Source organism: Arachis hypogaea, chromosome 5 (assembly GCF_003086295.3).
Source record: "Arachis hypogaea cultivar Tifrunner chromosome 5, arahy.Tifrunner.gnm2.J5K5, whole genome shotgun sequence".
NCBI classification, from domain to species: Eukaryota; Viridiplantae; Streptophyta; class Magnoliopsida; order Fabales; family Fabaceae; genus Arachis; species Arachis hypogaea.
The window spans coordinates 47,899,709-47,925,097 of record NC_092040.1 but is presented as its reverse complement, the minus strand read 5'-3'; the positions used below and the strand labels follow the sequence as shown (position 1 = coordinate 47,925,097).

Below are 25,389 nucleotides of genomic sequence, written 5' to 3'. Positions count from 1 at the left end.
TTTCTGGCGTTAAACGCCCAGAATGGTGCCAGACTGGGCGTTAAACGCCCAACTGCTAGGCTGACTGGCGTTTGAATGCCAACAGCATCTTCCTCCAGGGTGTGCTGTTTTTCTTCCTGTTTTTCATTTTGTTTTTGCTTTTTTCATTGTTTTTGTGACTTCTTATGATCATCAACCTACAAAAAAGATAAAATAACAAAAGAAAATAATTAATTATAAAACATTGGGTTGCCTCCCAACAAGCGCTTCTTTATTGTCACTAGCTTGACAGAGGACTCTCATGGAGCCTCAGAAATGCTCAGAACCGTGTTGGAACTTCCCAACACCAAACTTAGAGTTTGAGTGTGGGGTTTCAACACCAAACTTAGAATTTGGTTGTGGCCTCCCAACACCAAACTTAGAGTTTGACTGTGGGGGCACTGTTTGGCTCTATTTTGAGAGAAGCTCTTCATGCTTCCTCTCCATGATGACAGAGGGATATCCTTGGGCCTTAAACACCAAGGATTCTTCATTCACTTGAATGATCAACTCTCCTCTATCAACATCAATCACAGCCTTTGCTGTGGCTAGGAAGGGTCTGCCAAGGATGATGGATTCATCCATGCATTTCCCAGTCTCTAGGACTATGAAATCAGTAGGGATGTAATGGTCTTCAACCTTGACCAGGACATCCTCTACAAGTCCATAGGCTTGTTTTCTTGAGTTGTCTGCCATCTCTAGTGAGATTTTTGCAGCTTGTACCTCATAGATCCCTAATTTCTCCATTACAGAGAGGGGCATGAGGTTTACACTTGATCCTAAGTCACACAAGGCCTTCTTGAAGGTCATGGTGCCTATGGTACAAGGTATAGAAAACTTCCCAGGGTCCTGCCTCTTTTGAGGCAATTGCTGCCTAAACAAGTTATCCAGTTCTTTGGTGAGCAAAGGGGGTTCATCCTCCCAAGTCTCATTTCCAAGTAACTTGTCATTTAGCTTCATGATTGCTCCAAGGTATTTAGCAACTTGCTCTTCAGTGACATACTCATCCTCTTCAGAAGAAGAATACTCATCAGAGCTCATGAATGGCAGAAGTAAGTCCAATGGAATCTCTATGGTCTCATCTTGAGCCTCAGATTCCCAAGGTTCCTCATTGGGGAACTCATTGGAGGTCAGTGGGCGTCCATTGAGGTCTTCCTCAGTGGTGTTCACTGCCTCTTCTTCCTCCCAGAATTCGGCCATGTTGATGGCCTTGCACTCTCCTTTTGGGTTTTCTTCAGTATTGCTTGGGAGAGTGCTTGGAGGAAGTTCAGTAATTTTCTTGCTCAGCTGACCCACTTGTCCTTCCAAATTCCTAATGGAAGATCTAGTTTCAGTCATGAAACTTTGAGTGGTTTTGATTAGATCAGAGACCATGGTTGTCAAGTCAGAGGTATTCTTCTTAGTACTCTCTGTCTGTTGCTGAGAAGATGATGGAAAGGGCTTGCTATTGCTAAACCTGTTTCTTCCACCATTATTGTTATTGAAACCTTGTTGAGGTCTCTGTTGATCCTTCCATGAAAGATTTGGATGATTCCTCCATGAAGGATTGTAGGTGTTTCCATAGGGTTCTCCCATGTAATTCACCTCTTCTATTGAAGGGTTCTCAGGATCATAAGCTTCTTCCTCAGATGAAGCTTCCTTAGTACTGCTTGGTGCATTTTGCATCCCAGACAGACTTTGAGAAATCATATTGACTTGTTGAGTCAATATTTTATTCTGAGCCAATATGGCATTCAGATTGTCAATCTCAAGAACTCCTTTCTTCTGACTAGCCCCATTGTTCACAGGATTTCTTTCAGAAGTGTACATGAATTGGTTATTTGCAACCATTTCAATCAGTTCTTGAGCTTCAGTAGGCGTCTTCTTCAGATGAAGAGATCCTCCAGAAGAGCTATCCAAAGACATCTTGGATAGTTCAGAGAGACCATCATAGAAAATACCTATGATGCTCCATTCAGAAAGCATATCAGTGGGACACTTTCTGATCAATTGTTTGTATCTTTCCCAAGCTTCATAGAGGGATTCTCCTTCCTTCTGTCTGAAGGTTTGGACTTCCACTCTAAGCTTACTCAATTTTTGAGGTGGAAAGAACTTTGCCAAGAAGGCATTGACTAGCTTTTCCCAAGAGTCCAGGCTTTCTTTAGGTTGAGAATCCAACCATGTTCTAGCTCTGTCTCTTACAGCAAAAGGGAATAGCATCAGTCTGTAGACCTCAGGGTCAACCCCATTAGTCTTGACTGTGTCACAGATTTGCAAGAACTCAGCTAAAAACTGATGAGGATCTTCCAATGGAAGTCCATGGAACTTGCAATTCTGTTGCATTAGAGAAACTAATTGAGGCTTAAGCTCAAAGTTGTTTGCTCCAATGGCAGGGATAGAGATGCTTCTCCCATAGAAATCAGGAGTAGGTGCAGTAAAGTCACCCAGCACCTTCCTTGCATTGTTGGCATTGTTGTTGTTTTCGGCTGCCATTTGTTCTTCTTCCTTGAAGAGTTCGTTCAAGTGCTCTAAAGAGAGTTGTGCTTTGGCTTCTCTTAGCTTTCTCTTCAAGGTCCTTTCAGGTTCAGGATCAGCCTCAACAAGAATGCCTTTATCTTTGCTCCTGCTCATAAGAAAGAGAAGAGAACAAGAAAGTGTGGAATCCTCTATGTCACAGTATAGAGATTCCTTTAGGTGTCAGAGGAAAAGAAGAATAGAAGACAGAAGTGGAAAATTCGAACTTAACAGAGAAAATGGAGTTCGAATTTTGCATTAAGGGATAGTGTTAGTCCATAAATAGAAGGATGTGAGAAGGAGGGAAGTTATTTTCGAAAATTAAGTGAAAAATTTAAAACATTTTTGAAAAACACTACTTAATTTTCGAAAATGAAAAAGGAAAAGAAATCAAGTGATTTTTGAAAAAGGTTTTGAAATTAGAAATCAGAAAGATTTGATTGAAAACTATTTTGGAAAATATGTTGTTAGGAAGATATGATTGGTTTTAAAAAGATGTGATTGAGAAGATATGATTTGAAAAACATTTTTTTTTAAAAAGATTTGATTTGAAAATTAAAAACTTGACTAACAAGAAAAGATATGATTCAAACATTAAACCTTTCTCAACAGAAAAGGCAACATACTTGAAATGTTGAATCAAATCATTAATTGGTAGCAAGTATCTTTAAAAATGGAAAGAAATTGGTTTTGAAAAAGATTTGATTGGAAAATTGATTTGAAAAAGATTTGATTTTGAAAAACTTTGAAAACTTGAAAAAAAATTGATTTTGAAAACAAAATCTTCCCCCTTTGCCATCCTGGCGTTAAACGCCCAGAATGGTGCACATTCTGGCGTTTAACGCCCAAAACTACACCCTTTTGGGCGTTAAACGCCCAGCCAGGCACCCTGGCTGGCGTTTAAACGCCAGTCTGTCTTCTTCACTGGGCATTTTTGAATGCCCAGCTTTTTTCTGTGTGATTCCTCTGCAGTATGTTCTGAATCTTCAATTCTCTGTATAATTGACTTGAAAAGACACAAATTAAAAATATTTTTGGATTTTTAATAATAAGGAATAATTAAAATGCAACTAAAATCAAATAATAATGCATGCAAGACACCAAACTTAGCAGTTTGTATACCATTGACACTAACAAAATGAGAATGCATATAATAAAACACTCAAGTCAATAGAATTCAAAGATCAAAACAAAGAAATCATCAAGAACAACTTGAAGATCACTTAGACATATGAATGCATGCAATTGACACCAAACGTATGATGAGACCAGACTCAAACAAGAAATATTTTTGGATTTTATGATTTTTTTTTGTAAAATTTTTTTTTTTGTGTTTTTCGAAAATTAAGTGGAAAAAGATATCAAAATTCTTAATGAGAATTCCAGGAATCAGTGCAATGCTAGTCTAAGACTCCGGTCCAGGAATTAGACATGGCTTCACAGCCAGCCAAGCTTTCAAAGAAAGCTTCGGTCCAAAACACTAGACATGGCCAAAGGCCAGCCAAGCCTTAGCAGATCACTGCTCCAAAAGCAAGATTGATGAAAAATCAACAAGCTCTTGTGATGATGAGTTGAAACCTCGGTCCAATGAGATTAGACATGGCTTCTCAGCCAGCCAGATTTCAACAAATCACCATGAAACTCTAGAATTCATCTTCAAGAATTTCGAAAAAAAAATAAATACCTAATCTAAGCAACAAGATGAACCGTCAGTTGTCCAGCCTAAACAATCCCGGGCAATAACACCAAAACTTGATGTTGCTGCCGGATCTTGGCACTGATGTTACCGAAAGCTTGCTCAAAACTAGAACAATCCCCGGCAACGGCGCCAAAAACTTGGTGGCTCAATACCATGGCATTACACAACTTCGCACAACTAACCAGCAAGTGCACTGGGTCGTCCAAGTAATAAACCTTACGCGAGTAAGGGTCGATCCCACGGAGATTGTTAGTATTGAAGCAAGCTATGGTCATCTTGTAAATCTTAGTCAGGCAAACTCAAATGTATATAGTGATAAACGAAAATAACACAAGGGTAAAGATAGAGATACTTATGTAATTCATTGGTAGGAACTTCAGATAAGCGCATGAAGATGCCTTCCCTTCCGTCTCTCTGCTTTCCTACTGTCTTCATCCAATCCTTCTTACTCCTTTCCATGGCAAGCTCGTGTAGGGTTTCACTGTTGTCAGCAGCTACCTCCCATCCTCGCAGTGAAAACTAATGCTTATGCACTCTGTCACAGTGCGGCTAATCACCGGTTTGGTTCCCTCCCCTACCGGAATAGAATCACTCTTTTGCGTCTGTCACTAACGCCCAGTAGGTTACAGGTTTGAAGCACGTCACAGTCCTTCAATCATTGAATCCTACTCAGAATACCACAGACAAGGTTTAGACCTTCCGGATTCTCTTGAATGCCGCCATCAGGTCCTGCCTATACCACGAAGATTCTGATCTCACGGAATGGTTGGCTCGTTTGTCAGGCGAGCACTCGGTTGTCAGGCGATCAACCATGCATCGTGCAATCAGGAATCCAAGAGATATTCACCAAGCCTCAAATGCTTGTAGAACAAGAGTGGTTGTCAGTCACTTTGTTCATGAGTGAGAATGGTGATGGGCGTCAATCATCACCTTCATCAAGTTGAAGAACAAGTGATATCTTGGAACAAGAACAAGCGGAATTGAATGGAAGAACAATAGTAATTGCATTAATACTCGAGGTACAGCAGAGCTCCACACCTTAATCTATGGTGTGTAGAAGCTCCACCGTTGAAAATACATAAGCATAAGGTCTAGGCATGGCCGAATGGCCAGCCTCCCAATGATCTAAGATAGCATAAAAATGAAGATAGCTACCAAAGTCCTCTTAAGATCTAAAGTGATCAAAAGATTTCTAATACAATAGTCAAAGGTCCTACTTATAGAAAACTAGTAGCCTAAGGTGTACAGAAATGAGTAAATGACATAAAAATCCTCTTCCGGGCCCACTTGGTGTGTGTTTGGGCTGAGCAATGAAGCATTTTTCGTGCAGAGACTCCTCTTGGAGTTAAACGCCAGCTTTAGTGCCAGTTTGGGCGTTTAACTCCCATTTGGGTGCCAGTTCCAGCGTTTAACGCTGGGATTTCTTGAGGTGACTTTGAACGCCGGTTTGGGCCATCAAATCTTGGGCAAAGTATGGACTATCATATATTGCTGGAAAGCCCAGGATGTCTACTTTTCAACGCCGTTGAGAGCGCGCCAATTGGGCTTCTGTAGCTCCAGAAAATCCACTTCGAGTGCAGGGAGGTCAGAATCCAACAGCATCTGCAGTCCTTTTTGGTCTCCGAATCAGATTTTTGCTCAGGTCCCTCAATTTCAGCCAGAAAATACCTGAAATCACAGAAAAACACACAAACTCATAGTAAAGTCCAGAAAAGTGAATTTTAACTAAAAACTAATAAAAATATACCAAAAACTAACTAGATCATAACAAAAACATACTAAAAACAATGCCAAAAAGTATACAAATTATCCGCTCATCATTAACATCTCAGGGTTGAGCCACTGCAACTGCGGACTGGGATTGTTGCTACCACTACCACAGTGTTATCGCGTAGCTGTTGTGAATGTTGCGGATGCTACTGCTGTTGCCATATTATTGAGTTACTTTGAGATAGGCGCTTTTTCTTAAACTTATTTTATTTTTAAGAATTGTTATAAATCGATATCAATGTGAAAAAATATATTTTTAGTGATTGTATGAGTCTTATGAATTAAATTGGATTGTTTTGGAGAAATGAAATTAGTTAAATGAGGATGAATGTTAAAGTAATAAAATAGATTAGAAATAATGGTTGAAGCCTCTTAGTAGGTGGATTAAGATTTGTGAATATCTTGCTTTTTATTTAAAAGTATGGGATGTGATTATTTAATTGCTTAGACCATTGGATGAATGATATAGTTCATTTGAGTAAAAGTATATGATGTGTTCTAAGTTTATGCGATTGGTTTGGTTGGCTTATAATGAATATAGAGAAACGTTGAAAATGAATGAAGTGTTTGTCAACCATGTGATGATTGGTTGAAATTTAAAATTTATCTCATAAATCTAAGAAGTTATTGGTATTTGATTTTTGTTTTGATAAATAAAATTGAATGGTTAGTTATTATGTTGAGTTTATGATTTTGTGCATAAGGATGAAGAAGTTGAATAGATATTTGATTGACGTGGAGGATTGAGGATATATGATATGAGAGGTTGGTTGAATTTGAGAGAATCTTTAATGGTAGTTATGTCCATATTTTAGGGAAGGTTATGTCAAAATTTTTCTAGGATTACAAGTGAGAGTAATTAGCACAAACTTTAATAAGTTTAAACTTTTTGTCTCTAAAAGTCTTGATTTTGTGATTACCTTGAGGATTGAGACTTTGATTGAGATTCTTGTTATAATATAATTATTGAGATTGAGAATTTTGGTGAGAATTGATAAATAAAGATTTAATTAACATTAAAGATTGAAATGCAAAGTCATGATAATTATGTGCGGTTGATTAATGTGGATAATAATTGTGATTAATGAGTGATCTATTATATATGTTGATGAGTCATCGTAATATCCTCGCTAAAAGAATGGCGCAACTGGAAGCATGACATCTTGGTAGTGAGGGTGTTACAAAGAACACTATCTCTTTCTTTTTTTCTTTTTTTTTTTGAAATCATCCTTCTTTTTTTTTTGCACTTCAAGAACATTACTTTTTCTCTTTTTTTTTTTCTTTTTTATAATTTTCGAATTTTTTTCGTTGAATGTGACTCTAAAATAAATTTGCAGAAATAGAAGATAAAAATAAAGATACTAAACAAGAACCCTACAAAATATAGATAAATAAGAATTTACCTACGGCCTGTAACTGATACAATGATAAGAAACAGACGAATATGAAAGGGATAAGAAAATATGGATGAAGAATGAACGATAAGAAAAGATACAGCAAAAATACAAAAAGAGAGAGAATTTTTTTCTATTATACCTCTAATAAACCTATTCTTAACAACCTAGGTCACTGGAAGGAATTCTCTACTAGACTTTCAAAGAAATTATCCTTGACAACCTAGATTAGAGAGCTGAAAATTGAAAAACTAACACTAAAGAATTACCTTAGGTTGGATCTTTCAAATTTTTTTATGCAACAAGAAAAGAAAATCACTAACCTCACATGAATAATTATTGAAAAGCGTGCATAAAGCAAGCACAAAAATTTATTCATCAAAAGGTAATTAGAATGAGTCACAAAGAGTGTTTAAATAGTCTCCTAATATATCAGCCTAAAAGATAAAATAAAATAACTTAATTTAAATCTCTTAAAGATAAGATAACTTAATTTAAATCAAATATGATCTTATTAGATTATATCAGATTGATTTAAAATTAATATCATAAAGATATGATAACTAATTTAAATCATATGTGGTCTTATTAGATTAGATTATATTTGATTGAAATTTAAAATACCTAAAAATACTACTAAATAAAATAAAACCAAATCAAACCATAACAACAAACAGATTTAATTCTAATAAAATAAATTCAAATTTATATTTTCCCAATAAACTTGAAGGGAATTCTTGGGCTTCTTGTTGTCCTCGCTTATCTCAATGAGCCTTACGATTGTCGTCATTTTAGCAGTACTATTTTTAAGACGAATTCTTGGTCTTCTTAATATCCAACATCAGCATATTATAACTCTTTTAGTATTCAGATTCTTGAACACGACAAGATTACCGTTCTTCTCTTTGTATCTAAAATGACAAAAATACCCTCCAAAACATGTATCAATTGGTTAGTTGGAGGTTAACTAAGTGGAGCAATAACCAATTCTTGTCACAATTGTTGGAGACAATGAAGATAGGAATTCCAATTCCCAACCCTAGCCAAGGTTTTATATTAATTGATTGTCATTCACCTTTGTTTAGTTTAGTTTCTTGTGTCCCTTAGCCTACTTGTTATTTGTACATTGCTTTTGTGCAACCTTGTTTACATTTCTTGTATTCAACCTCAAACACCAAGAGAACTCCTAACCAATGATGTGCATCCTAGGGCAACTCCTAGGGAGAACGACTCGAGACTAATACTCTCGGTTATTGATTTGAATTGTGGACACACATTTTCTTTTTTTGATGCGTTATAACTTGTTGCTTTAGACTATACTCACGACACAATTCTATTGAAAAATTCTATACCGACAAAATATAGTTCATCATCGACGTATAATCTCATACCTTTATCCTTTTTCTTTACCAGAAAGATTGGGGCTCCCTATGGTGATACACTTGGTCGTATAAACTTCTTTCTAGTAATTACTCCAGTTGCAATTTTAACTCTGCGAGTTCAAGCAGAGACATCCGGTAAAGTGCAATAGAAATCGATCCTACTCCCGATACCAAATCTATTAAAAACTCTAACTCTCGCTGGAGGAAAACTCGGGAATATCATTCGATAACACTTTAGGAAACTTCCTTACTATGGGGATTTATTATAGATTCTTTTCATTCCCAGTTCAGCTAGTCACTAAGAGGATATACTCTTTACACTTACTACTCCTATGGTTTGCTACTACTGAGTTTAAGTAATACCTATGGGGAATACTCAGGCTAGTAGTTATTCCATCATATAAGATCAAGGCAGTTTTCTTAAAACAATCATGAAAAACATGATATACAAAGAACCAGTCTATCCCTAAAATAACATCAATACCATGTAGAGGCAAGCAAATCAAATCATGCATGAAGGATTTCTATTTAATACCAAAGATACATCCCAACATACTCGACTAGTAATGGCGATCTATGCGGTAGGTGTTGTACGGTTAGATTTTATGCTAATCTAGAAAGTTCTAATCCTAACATACGTGCACAATCTATAGATATAAAATAATTAGATGTGCCTAAGTCATATAGTACAGTAAGAGTTTTGTTTCTAACAGAGCACTCACCTTGGATAAGAGAGTCCGATGCGGAGGCATCTTCTGCCGTCATGACGAAAATCATTTCCTGTTGTTGTGGTCTAGGGGGAACAGGTCCATCCTTCTTGACTTGACAGTCCCTAGCTAGGTGTCCTCACTCACCATAATTGTAGCAAGCTTCTATTCTGAATCAGCATGGTCGATTCCCTTGTTTTTTCATACTTGGTACAAGTGGATTTCGCTTGAGCTTGTTTGGGTTGCCTCCTAGGGCTAAAGCGAGATTGAGAGTTTCCACTTGGTGGGATTCAACAATGCACCTGACTATTCCCTTAAAAATTCCTCTCGTGTGGTGCTAGGTTTCGATTGAAGTTACTCGAGAGATAGTCGCAACGATTTGCTTGGGCCACTACCAGTCTCCTTGTGCATTCTTCAGCTAACTGGCTTTTATTCACCAATTCAGCTAAGCTTCGGAATTCCATGGGTCTTACTAAGGCCAGTAGCTCCTCCTTGGGTCCTCCTTTGTACTTAACGCATTTCCACTCTTCAAACTTTGCATGGACTCCTTGATACACCTAAGAGAAGCAACACAAATCTTCGAACCTCCGAGTGTATCCTACCACAGTCATACTCTCTTGTTACAGCTGCAGCAACCTTAGCTCTTTGGCATTATGGATTGACGGGGGAAAATATTTCTTGTAGAATTCTGTTTAAAATTTTACTACGAAATTTCAACAACTTCTTTTCCTAGAAATTATTGTACACCTTTCTACCAATATTGCACGTCTCCTTTTTGCATGTTAGTGGTGAACTCTACATGTTGTCCTTCCAGGACGTGTTGCGCTTGCAAGGCCCTTTTCATGCCTCGGAACCAATCGTCCACCTTAACGCTGGTAATTCTACGGAATGAAGGTGGATTGACCATGAGGAAGGATGCCAAGGTCATCGGCCTATCCTCATCAGCTACATCGTCCTCGTGCCCATTTCCTTTCTCGTGGCTATTATCGTTCTACCGTTCCATGCGTTCTATGGCCTATTTCATAGCAGTGACAAAATCACGCATAGCCGCAAGCAATCATTGCATTCGTAGTTTCTAGTAAAGCAGTCGGGTCTAATACCGGCTTAGTACTCAGACTCCCTCTTTGATGGTCACACCTATTAGTAGCCATGATGGCCTTATTAACACCAAACGATCAATATTAAGATGATTAGTTTTAATATATATCAAAATGAGTACTTGCAGGAATTCATGCAGTTGTATCATGAGGATATCCTAGCAGCATGATTTAAAAAAATAGAGTATACAATAAAGCGTAGTCAGTCTATTCCCGAGGCTCTACTAAGGAAGAACTACTCTGATACCAAATTACGATCTAACTTCTAGCATGTCATGACTAATGCTAGTCATCAGGTGTTACTATTTGTCGACTTTAAAGACTCTAGACTATATATTAGATAGATTAATATGAGCTTATAGCACACGTCAAAACCGTCGGTTAATCGAGTCTTTTGATATTAGTTATAATAGTTAGACTTTTGTCTTGGCTCTACTCCTTCTGGTGCAACATCCTTTGATGGGCTAAAGGTCAAAGTCAATGATCATCTGGTCCTCCCATGGTGGAATGATATCAGATGGCTCCTCGACAGATGAGGTTGACAAAAAGCCATTAGGCATAGCTGGTATGAAGGCATCTTTTAAAGGACCAGACTACTCATCCATAAGGTTTAATGGCTAATAATCTGGTTCGAGCTCTACCGGTATCACAGACTCTGGCACTAAGCCAAACCACTTGGGATATATGGGTTGATGTTGAAGGGAGACTCTAGCTTGGGCTCCAACAAGTGCAGTGCTTGAGGACAAAAAGGGAAATTGGTACCTCCCAGATGCAGCTCAGACAACAAAAAGTCGTACGGTGCATCTGGATCAAACTTCAGACTGAAAGGAGGGTGCGGTGAGAGAAAGATTTATCACCCCATATGACTGTCCCGCCCCATATGGGGTCCATGTAATGGCCTATTACGGGTACCTCAAAGAAGATAACTCCCGATCTTATCTGCAGAGTGGAAAAAGAAGCGGGTAAGAACCTAAGGTTTCCAACAAAGTGACCAGTGAGAAAATTAGAAAGATTTCATTCTAAGCCTAAGTTCTGTGGCATATAAGGAGATTTACGTTCTAAGTTTACATTAGCATAGTTATTCCGATGTGTTACACAAACAAACAGTGAATCAAGTAGCTAATAAAATACAAGTAGCAATTACAAGCATACAATTTTAATCACAAGGAAAAACAACAACCAAGTATGATGCATGCGTGATCCTATTGCAGGCCATGAGCTCATCATGCGTCAGTTGTCTACCAGCAACCAATGTTACCTGACCTTAAGTCCAGATATGGTTGCTCAACTGCATACATTCACGCATACGTGCCTTACGACAATTGTCCTTTTGTGTATAGTCATGGCACTTGGCAATATCCCTAAACATGCATTCAGTTAAGAAACTATCCATGTGGTCGGCGTCCCCACGCCATATCGTTACTAGTTAGGCAGTATCGAATTCCACTCTACTAAGCAGCCTTAAGTACCTTGGGATTTACGATTTCTTTTTGGGCATGGTACTCTTGCTTGTTGGTGCCCGATATTGGCTCTGCAGAATTCGCACAGATAGACCGGCAAGTATACCGAGTTGTCCAAGTAATACTGGTTTGAGCAGGCAATGGATACCTTGCAAATCTTAGTTAGGCGGATAGAGAATTTAGTTTGTCACGAAGAATGCATAAAACAGATAAATAAAGATAGAAATAGCGGATTAAGTATGAAAATAATGATGGATAATTAGTTAAGGCTTCAAAGATGTTTTGTCTTTCCGGATTAACCTTTCTCGCGGTCTACTTCAATAGCTTTCTAATTCCTTCAATGGTAGTCGTAAGTGATTAACTCATGTCCTCTCATCAATTTAACTTCTTCCACTGTAGCAATCCACTATATTGCAGGTAACTTATGTCCTCTCATCAAGCCACTGCTAGGTTTCTCACTATAGAAGAAGATGAAGCTCTAAGCAGTTCACTCCCCTTCACGATCCTACTCAAGGTGCCAAAGACAAGGCAGATCTTCCAGATCAAAAAGTGATGCTTTTCTGGCTCTAGCCTTACATCACAGAGACCTCATGCACCCATACTTAACGAGATTTTATGTCACATTATCCAAAGTTGCTCAGATACTCTATTGGAATCCGCAATGTAATCTCTAGCTTTAGTTCAACGCTATCCGGATCAGAAATTGTACAAACCCATGTAAAACAAGGGTGATTGTCACGGGAAATATGATAAACTAGAATTAGAGATGCAAAAATCCACTTTTCGAGGCCACTTGGTGAGCGTTTAGGCTGAGTTTGGAGTGTTTCCACGAGCTAGTACCCCTCAGGGGCGTTGAACGCTGGCTGGGGACTCCCTAATGGGCGTTGGACGCTAGTCACCCCTTTGTGGGCGTTGAACGCCAGGAATGGGGCTGATGGCTAGCGTTGAACGCCAGTTTTGGGCCTTTATTTCCGAAATAAATTATAAACTATTATATATTTTTGGAAAGCCCTAGATGTTAGCTTTGCATAGCCATTGAGAGCGCGCCATTTGGACTTCTGTAGCTCCTAAAAAGCTCTTTTAAGTGTGCATGGAGGTCAGATCCTGACATCATTTACGGTGCTTTCTCTGTCTCTAAATCAGACTTTTGCTCAAACTCCTGAATTTCAGCCAGAAAATACTTGAAATTACCATAAAATACACAAACTCGAAGTAGTATCCAAAAATGTGAATTTTGCACTAAAACCTATGAAAACATTATGAAACTTAAACAGAACATAATAAAAATTATATAAAAATGATAGCAAAAAGCGTATAAAATATCTGCTCATCAGAATACCAAACTTAAACTGTTGGTTGTCCCCAAGCAACAAAAAAAAAAAACAAAGTAGGATAAAAAGAAGAGATGAATACAATGAATCTCAGAGTTTTCAATGAAGCTCAGCTTCAATTAGATGAGCGGGACTAGTAGCTTTTTGCTTCTGAATAGTTTTGGCATCTCACTTTCAATTGAAGCTTAGAATAGTTGGCATCTTTAAGAACTCAGAATCCAGATGATACTATTAATTCTCTTAGTTTAGTTCTTTTTTATCATTGAACACAACTTCTATAGAGTCTTGGCCGTGGCCCTAAGCGCTTTATTTTCCAGTATTACCACCGGTCACTGGATACATAAACGCCACAAACACTTAACTGGGTGAACCTGATTGGATTGTGATTCAGATTTGCTAGAATCTCTAGCCAGAGGTGTCCAGAGTTCTTAAGCACACTCTTTTTGTTTTGGATCACGACTTTAATTGCTCAGTCTCAAGCTTTTCCCTTGACACCTTCACACCACAAGCATATAGTTAGGGAAGTAGCTCATTTGAACTGTTCAGGTCAAGATTTTGTTTCTTTTGGGCCCTCCTAAGCATTGATGCTCAAAGCTTTGGATCCTTGCTCTTGTCTTCTGGTTTAAAGAGCTACTGACTTTTTCTTTTTCTTTTTGCTTTTTTTTTTCACAATTGCATTTTCTTTTATTGCTTTTTGCTGCTTTTTCTTGCTTCAAGAATCAATTTTTTAGATTTTTTAGATTACTAATATACTTCACTTTCATCATCATTCTTTCAAGAGCTAATATTCTTAACTCCAACATCAAATATGCACTGTTCATTCATGCATTCAGAAAATATAGGCAATGTCACCACATCAACATAATTGAACTATCCTTAATATATAACTAGAAATCTATGTATCATTACTACTTCCAAAATTTTATTAAAGTTCAATGAGAGGATAAGAGGAATATTTTATAGCTAATTTGGAAAATAAAAACTTAAATACTATTAATACTCATGCAATACTTAAATTAAAAGACAAGAATAAAAACTTAAATACTACTAGTGATCATGTAAATCTAAACATAAGAAATAAGAATTAGAATAGTGGTTTGGAATTTACAACCACAAACTAACCGACAAGTGCAACGGGTCATACCAAGTAGTACCTCAAGTGAATGAGGGTCGATCCCACGAGGATTGATAGATCAAGCAACAATAATTGAGTGATTGGCTTAGTCAGACAAATAGAAAATAGTGTTGAGAGTTTAAATGCATCAAATGGTAATTCAGAAAATCAGAAAACAAGTAGTAAATTGATATGAAATATATATGAGAAAACAGTTAAGGCTCCAAAGATATCTATCTTCCGGATTGACTTTTCTTACTAACTATTTTAATCATGCAAGATTTAATTCATGGCAAACTATATGTGACTAAATCCTAATTCCTTAGACCTTTTTAGTCTCCTCTAAAATTTATCAACCGCCAATTCCTTGGTCTCTTAATTCCAATTAGAGGATGAAGTTCAATTCTAGTTTATATGCCACAGAAATACTAATTGCCCAAATATAAGAGGATTATATGTCATGTATCCCATTAAGTCCAGATAATTAGAAATTTAGGAGAATATGTTTTCAAGCTGTTGTTCAACTAAAGAGCTTTTCCAAGTTATACAAGAACTCAATTAGAATCAAGGTCATACTTCTGTTCTACCCAAATTCATAAGATAAAGAATGAAAACAATTCTTGAAATATAATTCAGTATATGAATTAAAATAGAAAAATAATAGTATCAATCCATACAATAGATAGAGCTCCTAACCTTAACAGTGGAGGTTTAGTTTCTCATGGTTCAAAAGAAAAACTAGGATTCTCAAAAACTTTAAATTGCGGAATGAGGTAGAAGAGAGAAGAGATGGGAGCTCGAAGGGCTGATTCTTCCCCCTTTTATATCTAATCTTAATTAATATAAAATAAAATTCCTAAACTAAATAATATACTTTCATAATTATAAATAAAATAAAAGTTTAAATCAAAATTATTTCAAATTAATATATGCAGCCTTTGGACGAATTGGGGACCACTTGATTCATTAAGGTCCACGCTGAATGGTGCGGAATTTATAACCCACACTTACTAACTGGCAAGTGCACCGGGTTGTACCAAGTAATACCTTACGTGAGTAAGGGTCGATCCCACGAGGATTGATGGATCAAGCAACAATGATTGATTGATTGGATTAGTTAGGCAAGCAAAAGTTGGTTTTGAGATGTTCAAAAGGTTTAAGTTCGAACTTAGAATATCAAAAGGATAGACAAATAAAGGAGTTGGGAATAAAATGTTGAGAAAGCAGTTAAGGTTTCAGAGTTATCTATTTTCCAGATTTATTTTTATGACTAACTAATTTAATCATGCAATATATAATTTCATGGCAAACTATATGTGACTAGGCCCTAATTTCTTAGACCTTCCTAGTCTCCTCTAAAATTCATTAATTGCCAATTTCTTGGTCAATTAATTCCAATTAGAGGGTGATGATCAATTTCTAGTTTATATGCCAAAAGAATTCTAATTATCCAAAAATAAAGGGATTATATGTCACGTATCCCGTTAAATACAAATAATTAGAAATTCAGTATAATATGTTTTCAAGCTGTTATTCAAGTAAAGAGCTTTTCCAAGTTTTACAAGAACTCAATTAGAACATGGGTCATACTTTCGTTCCACCCATATTCATAAAGTAAAGAGCGAAAACAATTATTGAAATATAAATCAAGACATGAATTAAATTAGAAAGATCAAATGAATAAATCCATACAAATAGACAGAGCTCTTAACCTTTACAATGAAGGATTAGTTGCTCATGGTTCAGAGAAGAAAAATAAGGGTTCTGGTAACAATCTGGTACCTGTCTAAATGTACATAGTTTCTATTTATTACTAATCCTAATAGGTTTAAAATCAAAAATTAAAAGATAATATCTTCAGTTGATGGTTGGGGACCACTTGATTTGTCTATTCTGCAGCTTTTAATCTGTGTTTTTTGGGCTGGAAAGTGGGTCCAAACAGCCCAAAATTCGTAACCAGCATTTTCTGAATTATTGCAGATCGTGCATGTGACGCGTCCGCGTCGTCCATGCGCTCGCGTCATTTGTGCAGATTCCAGTCCACGCGTTTGTGTCAGGCACGCGATCACATCATTGCAATTTCTCCATTCCACGCGGTCGCGTGAGCCATGCATCCGCGTCGGTCTTCGCTGGTCATCTCTTTGGTTTCTTCTTTTTCTCTGCAAAAACTTCGTCAAATCCCTCCGAATGCTACCTAAAAATAAATAAAATTGCACAAAACTCAAAATAGCATCCATAGTGGCTAAAATATAATTAATTCTTAATTAAACTCAACAAATTAAATGTAAATTCACTAGGAAAAGATAGACAAGATGCTCACGCATCACAACACCAAACTTAAACTGTTGCTTGTCCTCAAGCAACCAAAACTAATATAAGCTTATGATGTGAATTTGCATGAGAATGAGAGTGCTATTAAGCTCATGTCTCTTCTCATAGTGGGGTTTACAACTGCAATCCTGAATAGTTTTGGCATCTCAATCTCCTTTGAATCGGAAGAATGTTAATGCCATTCGGATTTAGAATCCGGATGATATTATGAATTCTCTGATCTTTACGTTTCAGTTTAATCCTTGAACACAGCAACATTTACTTTAATTTATTTTTCTTTGGTGCGTTGCACCTTGAGCCTAGCCGTGACTTTAAATGTTTTGTCTTAAGAGTTACTTGACACCGAAACACCACAAGCACTTAACTGGGGAACTCTCTTTGAGTTCTGATTTTTCTTTCAATTACTCCCAGACAGTGGTGCTCAAAGCCTTTGGCATACTCTGTTAAACGCACTTGGTCTCGACTCTAAGTGTTCTGTCTCAAAGATTACTTGACACAATCACACCACAAGCATATGACTAGGGAAACAACTCTTTGAGCTTTTAATCATGTCTGACCTCCCTAGTCATTGATGCTCAGAGCGTTGGACCTTGCTTTTATTATTGGTTATTTATTTATATAATGATTTTTTCTTTTGCTGTTTCTTTTGCTTCAAGGATTAAATTTTTGTTTATTTCAGAGAAGTCATAATAATTCTCTAAATTCCTGTTCCTTATCCATCAACATCTCTTGATTCAAATTCAAATATGCACTGTTCATATCATGCATTCAAAAATAACAGAAAATACCACCACATTTAAGTAAATAAGACTATTCTTAGAATTATACTCAATTTCTCATGCAATACATCACTTCTTTTTCTTTTCTTTTTAGATTCAAGTTCAGTGAGTGGTACATGAAACATCTTTTCAGCATTAAAGAAAAAAAAACTAGTCATAGAATTCTAACTAATAAAAAAAATCATGCAACAAACAAAGCAAAATAGCAGAAAGCCAGAACATAACATAGCAAAAAGAGGGGAGGAATAAAAATGAAAGGAACTCAACCACCTTAGTTATCCTAGCGGTCGCTTTATTCTTCAGGTTGTGCTCCTCTGTGAGATGATTCGCCTCCCTTTTGTGCCAGAAAACCAATAAGCGCAGCGTCCAACAACACCAAACTTAAAGGTTTGCTTGTCCTCAAGCAAAGAAGTACTGAAAATAGAAGAGACAGATATTATGAAAAAATAAAAGGATAAAAGAATAAGAGAGATTTATGATTGGGAGAGAGAGAGAAAGAAAATTGGGCGGCGAACTAGTGTGGCGCAAGTGACGCGAATGCGTGGGGCACGCGATCGCATGATTGCGTTTTAGTTAGTTGACGCGGTCGCGTCGGTCACGCGGTCGCGTGACCCATGTTATGCTTCGGGCGCGAGTGCAGCCTTGCGCCTGCACAACTCTCTGTTCGAATTTAAATATTTGCCAAATTTGGGGTGACGCGATCGCGTGGGGCATGCGATCGCGTAAGTGGCTTCAGAAGGAAATGACGCGGACGCGTCGGCGACGCGGACGCGTCGGCGACGCGTTCGCGTGATAGGGATTATGCGTCTAGCACCAAGCCAGCACCACTCCAGCACAATATTTGGTTGTGCACCCTTTTTACGTCGAAAATCAGGGCACGCGGCCGCGTGGGTCACGCGGTAGCGTGGGAAGCTAATATTCCCACATGACGCGGACGCGTCAGCGATGCGGTCACGTGGGGCGATTTATGCCACTGGCATGCCTCCAGCCACGCTCCAGCGTGACTTTCTGTTCGTTTTTATTTTCTCCCCTCTCCTTGCGACGTGGACGCGTCGCTGATGCGGTCGCGTCGCGTGGCATTTTTTTTTAGCTTGAGGTGTTCGGTTCCTGGGAGAACATAGCTGCATGATCAGAAAATTAGTAAGAACTCTAATAATAAAATAACTAAGAAAAACTACTACGAAAAATAGTGAAGGATACGAAATTATCGGGTTGCCTCCCGACAAGCGCTTCTTTAACGTCACTAGCTTGACGGTCAGTTCTGCTAGTTCAGCAGATGAGTGGACCTCTGGCGATCAATCTCGCCTCCAAGATAGTGCTTCAACCTCTGGCCATTCACGGTAAATTTTCTGTCAGAATTTTCTTCCTGTATTTCCACATGACCATATGGTGAGACTCTGGTAACCACAAACGGTCCTGACCATCGGGATTTCAGCTTCCCGAGAAAGAATTTGAGCCTTGAATTATATAAAAGTACTTTTTGTCCTGGTTCAAAGACTCTGATGGCAATCTTTTTGTCATGCAGTAGCTTGGTTCTTTCCTTGTAGAGCTTGGCATTCTTATAGGCTGAATATCTGAATTCATCAAGCTCATTCAACTGAAGCATCCGCTTAATTCCTACAGCTTCTAAATCAAGATTCAGATGCCTAATTGCCCAATAAGCCTTGTGCTCCAGCTCAACTGGCAAGTGACAGGCTTTGCCATAGACTAACTGATATGGGGACATGCCAATTGGAGTGTTGTATGCTGTCCGGTATGCCCAGAGAGCATCATCAAGCTTCCTAGACCAGTCCTTTCTTGAAACACTGACGGTCTTCTCCAGAATCCTCTTAAGCTCCTTGTTGGAAACTTCAACCTGTCCACTTGTCTGAGGGTGATAGGGGGTTGCCACTTTATGACGGACTCCATATCTCTGCAGAAGAGAGTCCAACTGTCTGTTGTAGAAATGGCTTCCTCCATCACTAATAAGTGTCCTTGGAACACCAAACTGGCTAAAAATATATCTCTGAAGAAAGCTCATTACCACTTTGGCATCATTGGTGGGAAGAGCCACAACTTCCACCCATTTGGACACATAGTCGACTGCCACTAGAATATAGTTGTTTGAATGTGAGGGTGGAAAAGGTCCCATGAAATCAATACCCCACACATCAAACAACTCAACCTCAAGAATTCCCTGCTGTGGCATTTCATGATTGGCGGGGAGATTTGCAGCTTTTTCACATTTGCCACAGTGCTTCACAAATGCCCTTGAGTCCCTGAAAAGAGTCGGTTAGTAAAACCCGCTCTGAAGGACTTTTGCAGCTGTCCTTTCACCACCAAAGTGGCCTCCATAATCAGACCCATGACAGTGCCAAAGAATCTGCTGCTTTTCCTCATCTGGGACACATCTCAGGATTATTCCATCTGAGCACCTTTTAAAAAGGTATGGTTCTTCCCAAATGTAGTACTTTGCATCAGTCAATAGCTTCTTCACTTATTGCCTACTGTACTCCCTTGGGATAAAATTCATGGCTTTGTAATTTTCAATGTTTGCAAACCATGGTGCCTGCTGAATGAGGAACAATTGTTCATCCGGAAACATCTCAGTCACAGCTGTGGGTGGTTGTTCTCCTGCTTCAGGCTCAATTCTGGAAAGATAGTTAGCTACTTGATTTTCTAACCCTTTTCTGTCTTTTATCTCAATATCAAACTCTTGAAGGAGTAACACCCATCTGATTAATCTTGGTTTAGAATCCTGTTTGGTTAGAAGGTACTTCAAAGCAGCATGATCAGTATAAATAATAACCTTAGAACCAAGTAAATAGGACCTAAACTTATGAACAGCGTACACAACAACTAATAATTCCTTTTCTGTAGTTGTGTAATTCTTTTGGGCATCATTTAACACACGACTAGCATAGTAAATGACATGTACAAGCTTACCATGCCTCTGTCCTAAAACAGCTCCTATAGCAAAATCACTAGCATCACACATTAATTCAAATGGTAGATCCCAGTCAGGGGGAGCTATAATGGGGGCAGAGGTAAGGTTAGCTTTCAGAGTTTCAAAAGCATGCAGACACTCATAATCAAAGACAAAAGGGACATTGATGAGCAGATAATTTGTACGCTTTTTGGCATTATTTTTAGTATGTTTTTAGTATGATCTAGTTAGTTTTTAGTATATTTTTATTAGTTTTTAGTTAAAATTCACTTTTCTGGACTTTACTATGAGTTTATGTGTTTTTTTTGTGATTTCAGGTATTTTCTGGCTGAAATTGAGGGACCTGAGCAAAAATCCGATTTAGAGACTAAAAGGGATTGCAGATGCTGTTGGATTCTGACCTCCCTTCACTCGAAGTGGATTTTCTGGAGCTACAGAAGCCCAATTGGCGCGCTCTTAACGGCGTTGGAAAGTAGACATCCTGGGCTTTCCAGCAATATATGATAGTCCATACTTTGCCCAAGATTTGATGGCCCAAACCGGCGTTCAAAGTCACCCTCAGAATTCCCAGCGTTAAACGCCGGAACTGGCACAAGAATGGGAGTTAAACGCCCAAACTGGCACCAAAGCTGGCGTTTAACTCTAAGAGGAGTCTCTACACGAAAATGCTTCATTGCTCAGTCCAAGCACACACCAAGTGGGCCTGGAAGTGGATTTTTATGTCATTTACTCATCTCTGTAAACCTTAGGCTACTAGTTCTCTATAAGTAGGACCTTTTACTATTGTATTGAGATATCTGGGTAGTTATCTTTGTTCTGATGCTATCTTAGATCATTGGGAGGCTGGCCAGTCGGCCATGCCTAGACCTTGTTCTTATGTATTTTCAATGATTGAGTTTCTACACACCATAGATTAAGGTGTGGAGCTCTGCTGTACCTCGAGTATTAATGCAATTACTATTGTTCTTCTCTTCAATTCCGCTTGTTCTTGTTCTAAGATATCACTTGTTCTTCAACTTGATGAATGTGATGATCCGTGAGACTCATCATCATTCTCACCTATGAACGTGTGACTGACAACCACCTCCGTTCTACCTTCGATTGGGTGAATATCTCTTGGATTCCTGATACACGATACATGGTTGATCGCCTGACAACCGAGTGCTCGCCTGACAACCGAGCCAGGCATTCCGTGAGATCAGAGTCTTCGTGGTATAGGCTAGAACTGATGGCGGCATTCAAGAGAATCCGGAAGGTCTAACCTTGTCTGTGGTATTCTGAGTAGGATTCAATGACTGAATGACTGTGACGTGCTTCAAACTCCTGTGGGCGGGGCGTTAGTGACTGACGCAAAAGAATCACTGGATTCTATTCCGGCCTGATCGAGAACCGACAGTTGGATAGCCGTGCCGTGATAGGGTGCGTTGAACATTTCCACTGAGAGGATGGGAGGTAGCCACTGACAACGGTGAAACCCTTGCTTAAGCTTGCCATGGAAAGGAGTAAGAAGGATTGGATGAAGACAGTAGGAAAGCAGAGAGACGGAAAGGATCAGCATCTTCATACTCTTATCTGAAATTCCTACCAATGAATTACATAAGTATCTCTATCTTTATCTTTATGTTTTATTCGTATATCACCATACCCATTTGAGTTTGCCTGACTAAGATTTACAAGGTGACCATAGCTTACTTCATACCAACAATCTCTGTGGGATCGACCCTTACTCGCGTAAGGTTTATTACTTGGACGACCCAGTACACTTGCTGGTTAGTTGTGCGAAGTTGTGTTTATGCCATGGTATTGAACACCAAGTTTTTGGATTCATTACCGGGGATTATTTGAGTTGTGAAAAGTATTGATCACAATTTCGCGCTACCAAGTTTTTGGCGCCGTTACCGGGGATTGTTGAGTTTGGACAACTGACGGTTCATCTTGTTGCTTAGATTAGGTATTTTTTTTCGGAATTCTTAAAGACGAATTCTAGAGTTTCATGATGATTTGTTGAAGTCTGGCTGGCTGTGAAGCCATGTCTAATTTCATTGGACCGAGGTTTCAACTTATCATCACAAGAGCATGTTGATTTCTATCAATCTTGCTGTTGGAGCAGTGATCTGCTAAGGCTTGGCTGGCCATTGGCCATGTCTAGTGTTTTGGACCGAAGCTTCCTTTGAAAGCTTGGCTGGCTGTGAAGCCATGTCTAATTCCTGGACCGGAGTCTTAGACTAAACATTGCATGATTCCTGGAACTCTCATTAAGAATTTTGATATCTTTATTTTCTTTTTCCACTTAATTTTCGAAAATCCAAAAAAAAAAATTACAAAATCATAAAATCCAAAAATATTTCTTGTTCGAGTCTAGAGTCTCATCTTAAGTTTGGTGTCAATTGCATGTTTCTGTTCTTCTTAAATTCATGCATGTGTCTTAGTGATCTTCAAGATGTTCTTGATGATTTCATTACTCTGATCTTTAATTCCTCTTGACTTGAGTGTTTATGTGTCTCATATGCATTCTCATTAGTGTCAGTAGTATACAAATTGCTAAGTTTGGTGTCTTGCATGCATTATTATTTGATTTTAGTTGCATTTTGATTATTCCTCACTATTAAAAATCCAAAAATATTTTTTATTTGTGTCTTTTCAAGTCAATAATACAGAGAATTGAAGATTCAGAACATACAGCAGAGGAATTATACAGAAAAAGCTGGGCGTTCAAAACGCCCAGTGAAGAAGGACAGACTGGCGTTTAAACGCCAGCCAGGGTGCCTGGTTGGGCGTTTAACGCCCAAAAGGGTAGAGTTTTGGGCGTTAAACGCCAGAATGTGCACCATTCTGGGCGTTTAACGCCAGGATGGCACAAGAGGGAAGATTTTGTTTTCAAATCAATTTTTTTTCAAGTTCTCAAAATTTTTCAAAATCAAATCTTTTTCAAATCAATCTTTTCAATCAAATCTTTTTCAAAATCAATTTCTTTCCATTTTCAAAGATACTTGCTATCAATTAATGATTTGATTCAACATTTTAAGTATGTTGCCTTTTCTGTTGAGAAAGGTTTAATGTTTGAATCATATCTTTTCTTGATAGCCAAGTCATTAATTTTCAAAATCAAATTTTTTTTAAAATATTTTTCAATTCATATCTTCTCAATCACATCTTTTTAAAACCAATCATATCTTCTTAACCACATCTTTTTCAAAATAACTTTCAATCAAATCTTTTTGATTTCTAATTTCAAATTCTTTTTTAAAAAAACACTTGATTTCTTTCCCATTTTTATTTTCGAAAATCAATTAGTGTTTTTCAAAATGTTTTCAAAATCTTTTACTTGATTTTTGAAAATTACTTCCCCTCTTCTCACATCCTTCTATTTATGGACTAACACTATTCCTTAATGCAAAATTCGAACTCCATCTTCTTTGATAAGTTCGAATTTTCTACTTCTGCCTTCTATTTTTCTTTTCTTCTGACACCTCAAGGAATCTCTATACTGTGACATAGAGGATTCTACATTTTCTTGTTCTCTTCTCTTTCTTATGAGCAGGAGCAAGGACAAAAGAATTCTTGTTGAGGCTGATCCTGAACCTGAAAGAACCTTGAAGCGAAAGCTAAGAGAAGCCAAGGCACAACTCTCTGTAGAGGACCTAACAGAAATCTTTAAAGAAGAAGAACCCATGGCAGCCGAAAACAACAACAATGCCAACAATGCAAGGAAGGTGCTGGGTGACTTTACTGCACCTACTCCCGACTTCTATGGGAGAAGCATCTCTATCCCTGCCATTGGAGCAAACAACTTTGAGCTTAAGCCTCAATTAGTTTCTCTAATGCAACAGAATTGCAAGTTCCATGGACTTCCATTGGAAGATCCTCATCAGTTCTTAGCTGAATTCTTGCAAATCTATGACACTGTCAAGACTAATGGGGTTGACCCTGAGGTCTACAGACTTATGCTATTCCCTTTTGCTGTAAGAGACAGAGCTAGGACATGGTTGGACTCTCAACCCAAAGAAAGCCTGGACTCTTGGGAAAAGCTAGTCAATGCCTTCTTGGCAAAGTTCTTTCCACCTCAAAAATTGAGTAAGCTTAGAGTGGAAGTCCAAACCTTCAGACAGAAGGAAGGAGAATCCCTCTATGAAGCTTGGGAAAGATACAAACAATTAATCAGAAAGTGTCCCTCTGACATGCTTTCTGAATGGATCATCATAGGTATTTTCTATGATGGTCTCTCTGAACTGAAGGAGACGCCTACAGAAGCTCAAGAGCTGATTGAAATGGTTGCAAATAACCAATTCATGTACACTTCTGAAAGGAATCCTGTGAACAATGGGACTAGTCAGAAGAAAGGAGTTCTTGAGATTGACACTCTGAATGCCATATTTGCTCAGAACAAAATATTGACTCAACAAGTCAATATGATTTCTCAAAGTCTGTCTGGAATGCAAAATGCACCAAGCAGTACTAAAGAAGCTTCATCTGAGGAAGAAGCTTATGAACCTGAGAACCCTTCAATGGAAGAGGTGAATTACATGGGAGAACCCTATGGGAACACCTATAATCCTTCATGGAGAAATCATCCAAATTTCTCATGGAAGGATCAACAGAGACCTCAACAAGGTTTCAACAATAATAATGGTGGAAGAAACAGGTTTAGCAATAGCAAGCCTTTTCCATCATCTTCTCAGCAACAGACAGAGAGTTCTAAGCAGAATACCTCTGACTTAGCAACCATGGTCTCTGATCTAATCAAAACCACTCAAAGTTTCATGACTGAAACAAGGTCCTCCATTAGAAACTTGGAGGCACAAGTGGGTCAGCTGAGCAAGAAAATTACTGAACTCCCTCCTAGTACTCTCCCAAGCAATACAGAAGAAAATCCAAAAGGAGAGTGCAA

General features: G+C 38.2%; 1 non-coding gene across 1 annotated transcript; it reads left to right on the top strand.

Annotated features, from left to right (window-relative positions):
• The first annotated feature begins 1,977 nt into the window (after positions 1 to 1,977).
• LOC112804563 (small nucleolar RNA R71) lies at positions 1,978 to 2,085 on the top strand. The gene has a single exon (XR_003203173.1). It is a non-coding gene; the product is annotated as a small nucleolar RNA R71 (small nucleolar RNA).
• The last annotated feature ends 23,304 nt before the right edge of the window (positions 2,086 to 25,389 follow it).